General features: G+C 36.9%; 2 non-coding genes across 2 annotated transcripts; one reads left to right on the top strand and one right to left on the bottom strand.

Moving 5' to 3' along the window:
- Window positions 1-4,804: 4,804 nt before the first annotated feature.
- On the bottom strand, window positions 4,805-4,935 carry LOC111763904 (small nucleolar RNA SNORA38). Its single transcript, XR_002796685.1, has one exon. It is a non-coding gene; the product is annotated as a small nucleolar RNA SNORA38 (small nucleolar RNA).
- Window positions 4,936-11,607: 6,672 nt separating this feature from the next.
- On the top strand, window positions 11,608-11,713 carry LOC111763659 (U6 spliceosomal RNA). Its single transcript, XR_002796533.1, has one exon. It is a non-coding gene; the product is annotated as a U6 spliceosomal RNA (small nuclear RNA).
- Window positions 11,714-12,426: the final 713 nt, after the last annotated feature.

The following is a 12,426-nucleotide window of genomic DNA, read 5'->3' as shown; positions in this document are numbered from 1 at the left end:
TCTTGAAGAAAGCTGCATGTGGCTAAGATCTTGCATGCAAAGACTGTGTAAAATATCAGTATTGTTGGGGTACCCCATGGGTATATGAGCAGAAGTATACTGATATTCTTCATCTGAGAGGCTGTTGAAATAGGCACTAAAAAGAATCCATTCACAAATCTATAAGAGCAAAATATTTACTAGTTGTTGATTAGATGGAATCAGTAGTTTCCATAATATTGGTTATCAGGCCTTTAAAGCGTGGGCTGTTTTGCGGTAATCCATTGTGAAGCACCATTCATTCATTCCAAGTTCAAGACATACCAGATTGGGCTGTAAATGGGGAAGTAGAGGGAATAATAGTGCCTTCTTTGAATAAATCTCTGATAGGATTCAATCCTTAAATCCCCAATTTAATTGATACTAGACTATATTAACTTATTTAACTAGGCATAGGATCCATTTTGTCAGTCAATTTGCAAATGCCAAGGACTTAATTTTAATTTATTATTCTAGGGTAAGAATGTCTACATACTCTACAGAATATTTTCTTATAATAGGTGCTATGGTGATGGGAAATTTAATCAAAGCAATAGTTCCAATAGCTAAGGTGAGGCATACCTATGTGTCCTTTATTTTATGTCCAGTCATTCCCCTAAGATCACTGGAAAACCTTGTCTAAATTTTATGGGATCTACAAGTATAAATATAATTTGGACCCCAGTACTGATTAAGCCATGAAGTTTTATTTGCCAGTTGTTATGCTGAAGCAGATCTTAAAGTTAGATCAAAACCTATGTTTTAGAGATGAAAAAGCCAAGCAAGCATCACCATTTTATCTGGTTGTGGTATAAATTCTTTCAGTAAATTTTGGATTTCCAGCAGCATCAAATTGTGGATCCATGTTTCAGATTGATATCTCCTTTCCCTATATCCAGGTTTCTCCTTACCTCCTTCCTTTCTTTTATCTTCCTCTCACTCTGTCTTACTGTTCTTTTCTTTCCTTCCCTCCCTCCCTTCCTTACTTCCCTTCTTCTGTCTTTCATCGTTTTTTCTTTCTCACTGTTAACTTGCTTATCATTAAATGTACTTTATTTTCCCACAGAAAGCCTCAATCATGGCAAAAATACCTTCACCCTCCTGTGGAAATGGTTGAATTGATCCTGTGACTGTACCATGGGAAAGTCATGGGTATTTTTCCTTATAACCTTCAAGATCAGGATTGTGTTTGGTGAAAGAAGGAATAGAAATAGCAAGAACAAAAGCATTTCATAAGGTAATTTGTGCCTTCTCCTTTTAGGAATGTAATCCAAATAATTCAAATAATAACTCTTTTTCCTCCATACAAGTGACTACCTGATCCCAATAGGCCCATATATTGCACAGGTTATAAGTCTTTCCCCTGAATTCATTGTAGAGTGATGGCCAACATCTGGTTGAGATACATATACCATGGTCACAAGGTAAAAGTTGTTCTGTTGAACCTAATATCAGTGATAGCATATGCTCGAACTGAGACACACAACACAACACAACCTCAGACATACAGATAGGTCTGTGCCAAGACACACAAACCAGGGCCACTTTAAGCATGGCCCCATTCCCCTGCTCTTATGTCTAAATGACAATTATTGAAATCCTGGCTTAGGTTGGTAAAATCTATAACAGGGATTCTGAAGAACTTTAAAAATGCAGCATAAAACAGCACAGCTCAAAGTACAAGTCTTCCTGAAAGAGAACAGCTCTACGTGCATTCTTCCAGGAGGGAGCAGAGCCAATTAGTAAGCCAGAGCAGGGAAAAAGGACTGAGAATTGTTGGTCATTAGCTAGAACCTTGGATCACTAAGTCAGTAGTTGTCACAATGAGCAAAATTCCATTCAAAAATTGGGTGCAAAAATGAAGAAATGATGCTATATAGAAAGGCTTATCACTAATATAAGGAGGCTTTCTTGAGAAAGCAGCATGGCTCCCAAACACGTCCAAAAATGGTTTGGAGAACAGGGAAAGAAGAGTGGCTGATTAAGCCATGGTTAAGATTAAGGATCGGGGTGAAGGTTCCCACACAGGAGCAGAGACTTGACTGGTTTAATCTCCCACCAATGCCAAAGGAGGATACACCCAGATTTTCTTAGTTTTCTCTGATGTGGGACAGAAGGAAAAAAGAGTGTTGAAGATTTTTAAAATGTTGATACTCAAACATCAAAAAATATAGTCACTTCATCATAACCATTCATGGACAAAAAATTACCTGTGATTGATTAGTGGTTCTAAAGCAATTAATTTATTCAAAAGACAGAGCATTGCACAAAAGCAAGGGAACTGAATTGGTACATTCTTATGTCATAAATAAGAAAGCAAATATACTGTTGCAATTTTTTCAACATATGTACATAGCTCATGTGAAACCTTAGGTTAAAGTTAATTTAATTATCTTTCAATAACATTCTTTCAAACTTTTTTCAATATAGTTTCAGCGATTTACTTAATGTTACAAAAAACAGGGGCTAGAATAAAAACTTCTTAGCATATGGCTAATTCTAGTCCTATGACCTGGGAAATTAAAACATTACCCCAGGAAAGCAGATGTAGTTCAAGCAGTTGGGCTTCCACCTACTATATGGGAGGTCCCTGGTTTGGTTCCCAGTGCTTCCCAAAGAAGACAAGAAAGACAGTGAGCTGGCATGACAGGCTGAATCAGCAAGCTGATGCAATAAGATAACTCAGTGAGATGACACAACCAAGAGATACAGCAAGGAAACACAATGAGAGACAAAACAAATAGGGAGTACAGGTGGCTCAAGTGATTTGGTGCTTCCCTCCTACATAGAAAGCCCTGGATTCGGTTCCCGGTGCCTTCTTTAATAAAAGAGAGAGAGATAAGCAGACAGGGAGTGCAAATTAAAGGGAGAGAATTAAATAAATAAAAATAAATAAATGTTTAAATAAGATAACATTACTCCAATAGGATGCTTGATTCTTTCACTTTTGTAATAATATGATAAGATGCTTCTATTTACTTTAGAAATGTAATAGAAAAAATCATTGTACTCTGATATCTTGGATTAAAGGATTAATCATATTAAAATGTATAAAATTTTTCATATTTATAGGTGATATATACAGAAAGGAAAACCCTTCCATGTATTGGATTTATTTTGGAGAACTGAACATTCACACATAGAGGTAAAACTTGCTAGCTCATTTTAATCAATGATAATGACCAATTTACCTTGTAATACATGTGTTCTTGTTCTAAAGTGCTCAATAATAAACTAGATTATTCATTCACTTCCTCTAAGAATACAATGACATATTGCCTAACTTAATATTAGCCTTTTCATTAGCTCAATAAAATAGTTCAAATCTTAATGTATTCAATTAAGAAACATGGTTGCATTCATTCACAAAGGTACATTAAGTTTTACTGTGAATCAAACTCTAGTTGATCTTCCAACCACAAAACATAAAAGTCAAACCCATATTCATACACTCCAAACTTAATAGTCATTAAGTAATTCTATTCCTTTCAAAACTGCTGATGAAATACATCAGAAAAATCATGAAACTGAAACTGAAAGTGTGGCAGTAAAATAATCTTAGTATTTTCTGGGTTCATGATATTTTCATATTTAAGAACTTATCAGCTTCCACTTTTCTAATTCTAACTCTCATTGTCATACAAAGTTATAATATTATTTGAACCTCTTATTTTAAATGGTTTAAAACTATGCTGCCCATAATGGTAGACATTAGTCACAGTTGGTCATTTAAATGTACATTTCAATTAATTAAAATTTTTTAAAGTCCCATTAGTCACATTTCAAGAGGACAATGGTCACATATACTAGTGACCATATTAAATGAACAGATCTTAGAACATTTCCATCATTGCAGAAAGTCCTATTGGACAGCACTCCAATAAGGGATTGTTTTAATATCCTAGGCTGTCCAAGCAAATACTGTGAAATGGGTCAGCTTGAACAAGGGGACTTTATTACCTTACAGTTTTAGGCCAAGAAAATGTCCAAATCAAGGCATCATTAAGGCAATTTTCTTCCAAAGACTGGCTGCCAGGAATCCTTGCCTCCTTTACCATATAATAAGGCACATGGCAGCACCTGCTGGTCTCTCCCTTCACTCCTGGGTTTTGTTGTCTTCAACTTTCTTGCATCCACTGCTTCCTCTCTATATTCATTTCATTTATAAAGGACTCCAGTAATAGGATTAAGTCCATCTTAAATGAGATGGGTCACACATTAAATGAAATAGCCTCATCAAAAGATCTGACTTACATGGATTTATACCCGCAGGAATGTATGAGTTAAGAACGAGTTGTTCTAGGGTGCATATAGTTTCAAATCACTACAGGGATACAGGATGTAAAATAGGGGGAACATCCAGGACACAGTACACAGTTTGCTTAAGTTGCAGATTAGGAAAATAATTGCTTGAATTTCAAATAATTAGCTTAAATATTAAATAGAACTTCAATTATGTTCACCTTGAAATTGGTAAAAACATTAAATATACTTTGAAGTTTACACAGATTGACAATATTTTTTTAAATGTTTTTAATTATACTTTAGATATTGCCTTGATTACTTGGCATTCATTGAGAAAATTCAGAAAATATTGAAATCTATAAATAATCCCCACTGTCCCAGTAATGTAAACATTCTAATCTCTCAGATTAATTCCTTCCCGAACTTTGCTTTCCTCAAGATAATTTAAAAGAATTTCTATTTTTCTCCTACTTCATGGATATAAAATTAGAAATACTTTATTTTTTTAGATTTTTATTATTTTTATTTTTCATTTTATTTTCTGTGTGAGAAAGGGTGATCTTGATCCTGTGGGGAGCAAGCTGGCTCCAGAATTCTCCAAGTCCACATCTCTTTGCCTCCAATTCTTATGTGTCCAATGACAGGAACCACCAACACGCATTTGTAGGAGGATTAGAAATACTTTCTTTACATTTAACTATATAACATAAATCCCAGGTTTTTTCACATTTTTTTGAAAAACAAAACATAGTATTTCTACATATACATATGATTATTACATAATAATATTTATATATAAAAGCAATACAGATTTTTTACTCTTAATTCTAATATAATAATTTCCTACCAAAATCATTTCTCTATACTTCAATTAACTGTTATATTTCCCTGATGATAAAACAATGGAATACTAGAAAACAATAACATTTATATGGGAAAGACCATTCATAATCTTATTTTATCCATTTACATATCCTTGGAGGGATGCTTATTCAAGCAATGGAGTTGTCTTTAAATTTGTTCTATTTTTGAGAGATGAGAACTTGGTCTTAGTAGGTAATTTGCTATCCCTCCTTAAGGATGGGCTAAAATGAAAAGCAGCCATTTTAACATCATGTTCCCAAAGTAAGAGGGATTACTATTTTTATGTGAAAAGACGAAATGTTGCAGTAAGTTTACTATGAGCATTACTGAGGGATTAATCCCATGTGTAGTTGAATGGAACTTTGAACATTCATCTTCCATTTACTATTTTGGGGAGTTCTGACATGAGACATTTGAATTGCAGATAAGAAAGCAAAATCAATGGCTGATACTCTGTTTATGACATGCATGCATGCACATACATACACGTATATACCCTTCTAAAATGCAAGCCAAATACTTAATGCAGTTCTATAATATTTTCTACAGAACTATTGTTGTGTTATTTCATTTTTTCAGGAGGAGACCTGACACAAGGGCTATGCTACAGCTAGATTTGCACGAATCTATCCATGTACAAGGGAGGGAGTGGAAGGAAATGACAAAGAAAAGAGAGAATACATGATAAAAGCCAATTTAATAAGAAACTTTGTGGAATATACCACATAATTATTTTGAAGAGAGATGAGAAGATTGAATATTTATCCTCGGACTCTGTCCATCACCAGTTGAGCATTGCCTATGGCAGCATTAAATCTCAGGCATTCCAGGACTAGTTTCCTTAATAGTGGACCTGCAGGCAGCCCTCAGTTGGAGAAGGAGAGATACTTAGGTACTTGAAGTGAAAGCTGCATGGTGCATGGGAGCTTCTCCCGCACCTTTATCTGGGCTTAAAGACGGTCAAGATGATATGGGGCAGCACATCCAGTGCATTTACAGTCCATCCATTATACTAATCACATCTGCCCACGTCTTGCACTGAACCCACTCAGTTACAGATGCCCTTAAAGTGGTACCTAGCATAATCTCTAAAAATGAATTGACACTGGAGACTAAATCCAAAAACTAGAATCACTGCTGTTGCAATGACTACCAAGGCTGTAGTTACTATTCATCCCCCTTTTCTATCAACTATTACTCCCACCCTTGCCTAACACTTCATTTGGGTGGTTTGCTAATCATCCCAGGAGTGCAGACATTCACCCAGAGAGTGCTGAATGATTGGTTACTGAATTCTTGTTTTCTCATGGCCGCTGTAACACTCAGTTGATTTTTGTCATCAGGTACTAGAGGCACTTCAGTAAATTCTTTGACTTGCAAACTTACTCTTCCCTGACTCTATTATGTACATCCCTACCACATCATTATATGCTGGCCAATTCACTGTGGTAGAGTAACACTTTATCCTGATGATGTGATCTACTAGAACCTGGAAGCATTCATAATGTTACTTCAGTGGAGGGAATCTGCCCCCATCCCCATCTCTCAATGGGGACCAGGATCTCTTATTCCTATAAACTAGAGAGAATGGGAATCACAGTTTCTGTAAATAATCACTGAGAGTGATGAAAATAGGAGTCAATCATAGTACCAGTCCTTGATTCTAAAGTGCAGGCAGTCTAGCTATTGATATCTCAGTAAGATATATAATACCTGTTCCTTCCATATATATATACAAATTACCTCAGTCACATTATTCCAACCACATACCATGTCTTCCCAATTCTGGTGTTTTAGTTGATGCTCTAAAAGAATACCCCATTGCTTTATAGGCTGGCAGGTGATGCAATTTATATAGTATTACTGGATCCCATGGTTCAATGCAATTAATGCTGTATCTTCTTACCATAAAATAGGTCCTTTGTTCTACAGGGAAGTTATATAAGACCTCATATTGTTTTACCAAGAATTCCATCAGTCCTCAGATAATAGTTTTTCAAAAGTACTAGTTACCAAGAACAAGAAAAGCAATTCCACATTTGAAATAAGTATCAATGCCAGTAAGGATAAATTTCTGCCTCCTCCAGAATGAAACCTGTCTGATATAATCAACCTGCCAGAATTTTCTAATGAATGTCCTAATGTGTCCTAAATGAATGATACCTTTTTAAGGAATCAGTCTTTGTCACTGAAACAGATGGTCCAGACATTTAGCAGTGATGCTTTATAAAATCAGCCTTAGTGAGAGAGAGCACATGTGGCTGAACCTAGATCTAATTTATATTTGTATTTATATCACCATGGTTATTCTATGTATGGGGCTATTTTCTTTTTTAAAGGTTATAAGACATTTCATCTTTATTATATTCACAACGTATTCTTTAATATTCTTATAAGGTCCTTTAAGATGATTATTTGTTTTTCAAATAGTTTCAAAACCTTGTGTATGGGATTATTTTTCAAACACTGGACTAGCATAGAACAGAGACTGGCTACCATTCATCAGAAGGATCATGCTGTTCACACGGTTTTTCAGTGCCTCCACTGCAGTGGATGCTTTCGGTGGGCATGGTCATGGTAACACAGATCCTCACACTTTGTACATACTCCTGTATAGCCATTTATCTATATCTTCCCCAGCTTCATGGGTCAAATCATCCAACATTGTTCCTCTGAAGCCACTGACAAGCAGTCAAATCATTGGCCCTCACCTAAGTATTGATGTAAGCCTTTCATCAGAACTTCTTCCTTACATCGCTGATAAGTGGGCAGCCTATAGCACGTAGGGATTTACCCCTCAGCTTGTCTCTCAGGATCACCACTGAATGGTGCTTCAATGTGGCAGCAGTGCACATTCAGCTGTTAACAACATGTCAAACCAAGTAATTTGTGAACTGTCTGAGTTTTTCCTTCATTGTGTCTGCTTCAAAAAATCCTGAAATGTATAATTTCCATTTTATGAAGGATGACTGTCTCTATCTTCTTATGTCTTATAGAATCTGACAATGCTCAACTCATAATTGGCAATCTGATTTTATACTTACTTAATATTTCATGGCCAACATTCAAAATCTATGCAGTCTTGAAAAACACCAAAAGTTTATCCAAAGCTGAGTACCTCACAGTTGCAGAAGCATGGTCTTATTCTGGAACCATTATGTTCTGCACTAAGATTCACCTACTGGATGCTTTCAGAGGACTGACAAAGCAACTTTATCTACCTTGAGTACCTCTAGCATAATTTTGTCTCCAGCATCATGTGGCCAGAGTAGAATGACAGCTTTCACCAGAGCTAGCCCTGCTTTTGACTCTTCTTTTATTCTGGGACTTATTAAATATGGAAAAGTGACTTGGAGCTTAGAGCAATATTTCCGAGTGTTTTATACACTGCCTCTAAAATTTAAAAAATGTCACTAATCTCTGTCTCTCTTTCTTAATGGCAGGATACATAAAATGGAATACCATGTATTTTAACTTAGACAGGATGTCTCACATCACTAGGCTCTGACAATTTCTGCCAATGTAGCAGGGCCTTGATACCCATGGGATGTTTTATCACCCATGTGTATATCTTAAGAGGGCATTCAGATACTTGCCACTTCCTGATTAGCAAGTCGCCATTAATAAAGTGGAGATCCATAATATTTTACAGAATATCGACATGGCCATGGTTCCTTCATATAATATATTGAGATAGAGATCAGGGGAGCTATTTTCCCTTGTTGGATGTGAACTTTCTTATTTGACTTTCCTGAAGATGATGGAAAAAAAGAGAGTTGCCAAATAAATATAATCACTAAATGCCAGAGGTGGCATGAAAAGATACCATGTTTGATACAACAGCAAAAGTTGAAGCTGATACTCAAGTAAATTTAGTATAGTCCACTGTCACTCAACGTAAATCATTTAGTGTTTTGGTAACAGCCATACTGATGAATTGATTGGGTATATGATCTGGAATAAAAGCCGGGCATCTTTAAAGAATTTATGAGTAATAAATTCTCCTTTCCTACCGAAGCTGTGGCTGAATATGGATAGCTCCATGGGCCTCCAATTAATTCCCATCAGATTGATTCTTTCCCCACATTAAGAAACCAATGTAACTGCCCCATGATCCACTACCAATTATCGCTCAGCCACTAAGGAAATAACCCAAGGATGGGTCCATGTACACAGTGGACCCCTTGTAAGATGGACTTGGACCAGGTTACTTTTTAATTTTTAAAAAATTTTTATGATCCCTATATAACTAATGTGCTAAAATAGCATTTCAGTTTCCTTTACTTCTGGGTCTGCTCTGAACTTAAAATCTACGATCCTTGAAATGTCTGAATAATTGTTTTTCCATTATAGAGCTAATCTAATAAATAGTAGTGGGGCTCTTGGGAGGAAGTATTAGGATCGTTTTACTTACTGTATGTATATGTTGTACTGCCACAGGGTGTGGAGCAAGTTTGGTGTGTTATGGAAACACAGGTTCAGGGAGAACAGAAATTTTTGCAAAAGATCATTTTATTACTTATACTCCCCTCCCTGGAACTCCATGTCAGGGTAGATTGTTGTCAGTTTCCTGTGCCCCACATCATTTAAGAGAGAAGAGAAATCTGTGCTTCTGGAGGGTTGGAGTATTTAGACAATTCAAGGGGGGGGGGGCGGTGGGCGCAGCCACTGAGAGTTCCCACCCTTAGAAACAGCTGGAATTGCTTGATCCCAGATTCAGATTTAAGATATAGTCAGGGAGCTCCATTAGACCTAAGATCAGCCCCAAGCTGAGGAATGGAAAACTACTGCAACATCTGAACACATTAGAAAAAGAGGGGGAAGGGGAGGGTAAGGAGATGGCCTCTAGGTGTGTACCTAACTGTCCCAGTACACAAAGGAAACTGGTTTCTCCTTGTCAGCTATGTGTCTGAAAATTGGCTCAGTCTGGATACTAAGCCAAAGTTCATGATTTGCAATTATGTAAGCTGACATTTGCCTTAACTTTGTAGTTTTTGGTATTTTTTGGCATGTAAGCCAAGCAAAGTCCTATTACTTACTCATGTATATTGGCCTCTCATTTATTTTGCCCTTACCATTGATTTTGGAATTTCGAAACTACCATCTCTTTCAAGTGCTTGAGATACTACATAAACCAAGACATCCTCTTTTTTCCCTTGCTTTATGACAATCTACCACAGGTGAGAGATTTAGTAATTATCATGTCACAGAATGCCTTGGGCTATCACCAAAACACTTAATATCTACAGTAGAGTCCTTGTTGCCATCTGACTGGAAGTGGTTCAATTTTAAAAGTCATTCTGAAGGTCTGAACTCTAGATCTACTTGTAGTACCAATCTCTCTTGGTTTTGATTCCCCCAAGACAGAACCTGAGAAACGACTTGAGTATGGTAATTTATTTGAGAAGCAAATGTAGTTTAAATGAGGGAGAAGAAGAAATTTGACAGGTAAGCAAAAGTTACAAGTATTTATACCTTAATGAAAAGATCACTGACAAGAGTATACATTACTAAATCCATGCGTGTAAGGATGTGAGGAGGTGGGAAAATTGAAATATTTATCTGTTACTTCCTATCACCCAGTGGTTTGGAGTTGCTGGCACCTCTGGTCTACCCTGCACATGGAATGAGAAAAATCAGAAAGATACAAACACTGGAAGTGGGATGCTGTCAGCATCAATACGAACTCCATCACAGATGAACTCAGAAGTGGCATGAGAATGTATGGATAAGCAACATCTCTTAGGAGGCATAAGGGTAAGCCTAGTGTTGTCTGCAATTATTTTAATAACATTTGGCACATACAATACTCCTGTTTCTTGGTTGTTGAAATAGAAACTTACTCTGGCTAATTAACATGGAAATTGGAATTAAACTACATTAAACTGCATAAAGGAACACATATTTCATATTCTGCTGAGTTGCAGTAAAATATTGACTTACCCAGTAGGTTCAAATCTTCCAGAAATACTTTCCACAATTCTCCTTCTCTCCAACTCTGTATGCCAGGAGGATAAACTCTCCAGGAGTGTGTATGCCAGGAGGATAAACACACTAAAATCTCCAGGATATCATTCCAGTGTGGCTTCTAGTTGAGGTTGACGAATGGTATGTGGACCAGGACAAGTGGTATGTAGACAAGTAGAGAAAGTGGCTGAGGTATTTAATCAACTTGCTCTTGGGGCTTGACCATGACTGTGCTCTTTACCTTAGGTCACAGATGCTTTCAGACAGTATCTCTCCAACAACTAGAGATTTTGTAGGATTCAAAAAGATTCTTTCTCTTGCATTCTAGGATTAACAATGGCTTCATACTCTTGGTACTTATTGGCTAGTTACTTCACAATCCATTACATTTGCCCACAAGATTTAAATAATCCTTCCATTAAAATCTCTTTAACAGCTGCTTAGAGTTATAACTGCTTATTGCTGGAGACTTAACTGAAATTGACAGCAACAAAGGGCAATAGAAAAGAATCAGTGCTCAGTTTAACAGCACATACATAAAACTGGAACAATACAGAGAAGATTAGCATGGCCTCTGCACAAGGATAACACACAAATTAGTGAAGCTTTCCGTACCAAAAAAAAAAAAAAAATTGGCCAAATGAATGATGTACTTAAGATGCCATAAGTGATGCCAGTGCTTCTGGGCATTCGCTAGGACACCTTGGGAGTAAGTTCTAAATGACAAGGCATTTGCTTATTACCTCAAAATTCATATACCCATGGGAAGTGGGTGTGACTCAGTGGCTGAGCATCTGCTTCCCATGCACAAGGTTCCAGGTTCATTCCCCAGTACTTCCTAAAAAAAAAAGTTCACATACCCAAATGGAGACATCTGGTTGGATATAGCTAGTTTGCATGTGCACTGGGGAAAAATTTAGTGTTCAAACCTAAAAGTGAAACATCATGAAGGAAGCTTTGCTAATCAGCAAACCAATGCCTTGCCCGTCAGCACTTTTCATATTTCAGGAGGAGTGATGAGAACTAGAACAGTGGTACATTAGGGATGTTTTGTAACAAATAAGAACTGATAGGGTGCATTCTGGGAAGTATTGTTGTCCTCTCTGGGAAAGATGGCTACTTCCTCAGGGACTGACACATAAGCCTTGGAATGTACTACCCAGGGAGTGTTTGTGTTCCTAACTGAGGAGGCTGGCCACTTCCTTGGGATTTGACAAAGTTGTTGCAAGTTGGCATCTATAGTATCAAGCTCATTGATTATGTGATCAATAAAAGGGACAGTGCCTGGTCAGACCAGTTGAAGTTCCACGCTGGGAGAGGGGGCTCTGCAAG

This window comes from Dasypus novemcinctus, chromosome 2 (assembly GCF_030445035.2).
Source record: "Dasypus novemcinctus isolate mDasNov1 chromosome 2, mDasNov1.1.hap2, whole genome shotgun sequence".
Lineage (NCBI taxonomy): Eukaryota > Metazoa > Chordata > Mammalia > Cingulata > Dasypodidae > Dasypus > Dasypus novemcinctus.
This window is presented reverse-complemented; position numbering and strand designations above follow the sequence as displayed.